This window comes from Neodiprion lecontei, chromosome 4 (genome assembly GCF_021901455.1).
Source record: "Neodiprion lecontei isolate iyNeoLeco1 chromosome 4, iyNeoLeco1.1, whole genome shotgun sequence".
Lineage (NCBI taxonomy): Eukaryota > Metazoa > Arthropoda > Insecta > Hymenoptera > Diprionidae > Neodiprion > Neodiprion lecontei.
Window position 1 is genome coordinate 5,784,438 of NC_060263.1, and position 6,006 is coordinate 5,790,443.

Here is a 6,006-nt window from a genome sequence, read left to right on the forward strand (position 1 = left end):
CTACCAACCCCGAAGCTCACCCCACCCTCGAATCGAGCCGGTGTTGCGACGTCGCGACGCGCTGCAAGTTTCGCGTTATTCTAACAAGAACCGATGCCTGTGTGAGTCTCTCTACGCGCTTTCGATGTTGGAAAGAACTTGGCTCGATATTTTATACGTGCAATCGTAACACGAACCATAAAGATGGCTTACGTTTTAACAAAAGCTCGTTTGTTTCAGTAATGATGGAAAAGTTTCGTTCAAAGAATGTTTTCTTCCATGGTTCACGATGAAAGTTTGCTCAACATTTGGCAGGGAACAGTCTTCACCTGTTTTGTTCTTGTCATTTTTTACTCATTTTTTTCACTCCCTGGTCCAATGAAGATACCGTATATTAAGTATATTCTACGATAAAAAAAAAAAAAAAAAAAAAAAACAATTTATATTTTAGACAGTCGTTCCAAGCGTTCAATGTTGGACGAAACTTGGCTCGACGTTTTATACGAACGATCATAACACGGTCCATAAAGATGGCTTTCGTTTTAACGAAAGCTCGTTTGTTTCAACAACGGTGAAAAAAACTGCGTTCAAAGACTTGTTTGTTCAATGTTGCACGACTCAAGTTGGCTCAATATTCGGCAGAGATTAATTTTCACCAATTTTTTTATTTTCTTTTTTATTCTCATTCTTTCTTATTCTTTGGTCGAATGTAAATACTCTGCGTACAATACGTATATCGTACAAGAAAAAAACGAATACATGTTTCAAAGATTAAGTTAAATGTTTCCCCGGTGCAGTGAACAAAATTATTAAAAAAAAATAAACAAAAGTACAGACCTTCCTCAGCGGATGCTAGAATTGCGTGAAATTGCAGACGGAATGTCTGCGGCGAACGATTTTGTTATTTGTTTTTCGTTTCGTTAATCCCGTTTCCTCTTCTTCCTCGACTTCTCTCTGCAAATACTCGAACTGGCGGCTGCAGGTTGTGTCGATGCAACAAGTACCTGCAACGTGGACGATTCCATCCTCGGTTGACCTGCTTGCAGTTATAAAGATACCTTCATCACCTCTGAAATACGTTTGCTTTTACGTATAATTCACTCACTAACAGAAAAAAGAATTATTCCGAGTACGTCAGAAAGTATTTCCAACGAATTAGAACATGGAATTTCTTATTGTTAATCGAAATAATCAATTCAACTAATGAGTTAGAAAAAAAAAAACAATAATTCCGCGAAAAATCAATGATCAAATTTTGCAGAAAAAAATCTATGGAACTTTTATTGAAGTCATGAAATATTCTAAATACGTACAGAGTTTATTCTTATGGAGGAGGAGAATTTTTGAAACTTGATTTATCCAACGACTTGTTTTTATCAAACGATTAATTTTTTTTTGTTTTTTTTCTTATTTGAGATTTATAGCATAATTTTTACGGTGTATAAGGAACCGCGCTAAATCTTCAGCTGCGATTTAGCGATGCTGAAAAATTAATTACTGCACAAAATGCCGGCTGGATTTCTTACTTCGTAATTCTCGTTACGAACGAAGGAAGCACAAACGCGGAATGGATCGAACGAGTATTTTCAACTAATAAATGAGCCATCGAGAGTTAGATTTCCAGCAGCAGTAGTCATATACATATACGTACAATTTCCTTCATGGAAATTGCCGCAGCTTTCCTTCCAGCATTATTATTCAATGAGTGAAATTTTTTTTTTTTTCTCATTCGCAGTTTACTTCTTATCGCACGGGTAATGATCATTACAGTGGTACGTATTACGGAGATTTTTTCTGCTTTATAACGTGTAGAAAGTAAATCAATACCTATTCGATTGTCGAGTTGCAACGGTGCTAAATGGGATGATTAAAGTCGGATAAAATGTGTACCTCTCACAATCAGCCGGTGTTTCATCGCCTCAATAATTGTTCCTCTTTCCTCCAGATAGCAATCGCTGTTAAATCTCTGGTGACTTCATTGCCATTTACACTTGGAGCAAACACCTGGGACTCTCGCCCTTCGCCTCGGACTCTTTCGACGTTGTTTCGTTTTTATCCGCGATGAAACCACTGAGAGAAATTTATGTAGGTGATAAACATTCGAGTCGGATGGCAGAGAAAGAATTTATCAGAGGTAACAGGGAAGCTCGGTTTACACAAATCTTTGTTGTACGAATACTAAGAAATGATCTATTGGGTTCGTAAATTTGGATTTTGAATTTTAAAGAGATTAACTGATCCGAAATTCGTTATTTTTATTAACTTTATTATGAAATAGTAAAATTGTCGTATCTCTAAGTTGCGAAGATCTCTTTAATAATTGGAAAATCAAAAATATTGGTGGAATAATACAGAATAGCTCAGACATCGATGTTTCGTTTAAAATTCCTTCAAAATTATTCAACACATCTAGCAGCTTCGTTATATTTCATTCTACGATAGATTATTTCATTCGGAAGACTATTCTCAATAATTTCACTGAAACACTTTACTTTTAGTAATCAATTTAACAATATCGATTATGATCAACAAATCTAGGAGATTAATAATCATTTTAAAGAGTCTTGAAAAGAAACACTGATATCTATAAAACTTCGTCTTTTAATTTTTCATCCCTCACGAATACATCTGATTTGATAAATGCTCAATTCACGAATTTTCCGTGATAAAAATTGTTAAATAGTATAAATTTTTCGGAAGCCAAGTTCCTTAATCGATGAAGATTCGATGATGACGTCGACGCTACTGCAAATTAGCGTATACCTATAACGGTATACGGAAAGCACTTGGAAGAGTCTTAAATTATTAACAGTATAGCCGTCACCCAAATGAAGTCTTACAATCTGGGTCTTGCCTAGAGCAGCCTTGGCTAAGGCTCAGTGTTACATGTTGGAGGTAAGGTAACAGCTGACAGTTTTTCTTTTTCTTTTCATTCCCTGACGCATAGGAAAAATTGACGATGCGTTGTTTCACGATTCTGTACAGCTATACTGATTATTATTTATACGTTAAAATAGTTATTTATGCATGGATTTTTACCGAAAAAAAAACTATTGTGCCATTTCATTCTATCTGTTCGCTTGTTATTTATTAATTTTCCCTGGTAATAAACCGAGGCCCAAAAATTTATCCAGATTATTTATCCTCCAACATTCGACTCGATTAATTGGGTCGGATTTCATTCCGAGGACAAACCGGAGAAACAATAGAAAGAGAAATTTCTCGAAGCATGGCGCAGAAGCATCAAAGCCTAATAACGACGAGGACGACTCCATTCTACCAATCGGATTAAGTTGTATTCTGTAAAGACTGAGACGCAGCGTCGCTGATACTTTTCTCTCCAGATTCCCTCATGAGGCAAATTCCATCTTGGATTTTCCGCGGAAATAAATGAGCAGGAAAAAGGGGAAGCAATTATTTTCAAAGGGGATTGATCGCATGTAAAAAAAAAAGCAAAAACAAAAAAAGATTTTTAAACGCGGAGTAATAACTCTGCCGTAAATAATATAATATTTCGTTAGGTTGAATTTCGTCTCATCAACAAAGTGACAAAACGCTATATAGGCGTTTGAAATTAGACTAATGACTATGTAATAACTCGGAGTTTTGAGAACATCGAAAAGCGTTTCACGATAGTCAAAATTATTCACGATAATGTTAAACGAAAAATTTGTTTTTATCTCAACGAAGGGAGTCCCGGTCTATTTTTGTAATTAGTCGATCCGATGATCGATGTGTCACAGAACAAGTTCGACAATAGTTGAACACCTGCAGATCGTTAATGTATTTAAGGTCAATTTGAAGAATAGTTTTACTAAGAAAAACAACGAGAGCAAATTACTATTGTGTGAGGTGTTCGCTTTATTGTTTACAGCGAAGCTAATCGAATTTGATAGTGAAAATGACCATGGATAAGATTACGACCTCAATTGTCTTCTCCTCCGAAAATTGAGCGAACAATAGTTCGCTGGGTCTGACAAACATTTCTCTGAATAAATCAGTATAATTGTTTTGAACAAATATAATAATCGGACAGATGTACCTTCGATTAAAGTATCGGACGTACAGTCGAGTGAAACAATTTATACCAGAAACGAGGACGTGAACTGAGTTTGAAATAACGATCGTTTCTTATAAGATGTGAGAAAAAATCGAGACTCCGCGAAATCAAACGAACAAATATTGGTCTTAATAACTTGAAAAAGTTCGCATTATTCCTATTTTTTCATATTATTGCGCCAATGAAATCCGTACTACGCGCTCAATCTTATGACTCGTTTCATCACGACTCAATGTTTCTAGTTACTGTAACAAATGAAATTTTTCTCAGTGTAGACGTGTGATTTAGAAACATAAGGCATGCACCCCAAGTTTTATTCCTTCTCTTCAAGCAGCGCACACGTGAATCCGCACGAATGTCACAGTGCAAAACTATCATCGGCTTTCGCCAATCTGGGTTGCCCTCAACGATCGAAGAAGAATCGGACCGCGTCCTGATTAAGGGGTTTGCACCAACTCAAGAGGCCGAAAACAAGCGATTTTTCAAGAATTTTTCACGAAGACATATTTCAATTTATCAATATAAAAATTCATCCACACATTGGGGTAGCATTGAGCTTCATTTTGATAGTTTTTCATTTGTAAAAATAACGATTTTTAAAGTTGCTATAACCGATCTCCGGGAGCACCTAATAAAAAATAACGTTTTGCGGCGAGCAAGATATATCTGGACTGGATTTCATCCGAAATGAAAATGCAGAAAGATTCAGTTAATAGAAGGTATTATCTGGTCTTCGTTCGAAGAAATAAGTAAAATATTAATTTTTAACGAAACAGCGGCTTTTCAAAAAAAAAAAAAAAAAAATTTCAATTTTCCATAAAAATTTTCGCCTTGATTTGTATATAAAATGGAAAATATTTATCTTCGAGAAAATACCTTCTATGAAGGACTGAAAAATATATTCATAAAGCTTGCGTACAAAATTTGAGACTGATCGGTTCGGCCGTGTCCGATAAATCCTGCTCACCAGCTTTGAAAACATAGATTTTAGAAAAACGCGTTGAAAATTTCAAAAGTACTTTATACCCTACAAGGCGTCTTTGCATATATTGGCGTAACTTCGAGAATATTTGTTGGATCGACATGAAAATTTTCGTGCATGTACTTGAATGTATATACGTAAAGAAACAGAAATTAAAAAAAAGAAACTCGATTTAAAAAATTCAGACTGCATATAACCCCTTAAAAGATCCAGAGCGGATGGGTGAAAAATTTATTACTGTACATTTTTGCCAGGTGAAATTAGTAACGTGGTAATGATTTTTTTTTCTATCAGCTGGTACTTTTTACGCGAGATACAGATGCATCGATTCTGTTTTTAGCAAACCAGCCGATCAGCGTCAGCCCGAAGCCATCAATTTTCTCCAGTGATTCCAAGGCTGGGCAGCTGCTGTTACGCAGCGGGAAGAAATCCCTATTGGACGATATTGAGTCAATTTATTTGCAATTTAAAGGCTACAACCCCTGGTTCACTTTGAGCTGCTGCACGAACGATCACCCGGAATCGTAATATTATACGCAGTACGTTCGTTCCGTGTGTTTATAAATTGGATCGGGGAGACAGAAATCCCTTCATTTGTTATTGCACAACCCGTCGGCGAAAGCGTCATCCCAATCGCATCACACCCACTGGCACACTCTGTCTTCAGAAATAAGATACCGTTCGGGTCATCAATGATTTCTTAATAAGTCGTTGATGAGTTGCCGTAAAGAATCCCCTTCTAGACCTAGAGTTGATCGAAATAAATAAGGAAAGAATAATAAAAGAGGAGGAAGAGGAATTGGAAGAAAAGAGCGGTCGCAACGGAGCGCAATAGTCTTTCCATCCGAGTATCGATCGAGCTGCGGCTCGGATCATTTACTCTGATTCGGTAAGCTCCGTGCATACGCAGAGATTGCATTCGCGACTTTTATATTTACCGAGTATGCTTGAAAAAATTCATCATCGACGTTACAAGAACAACAGC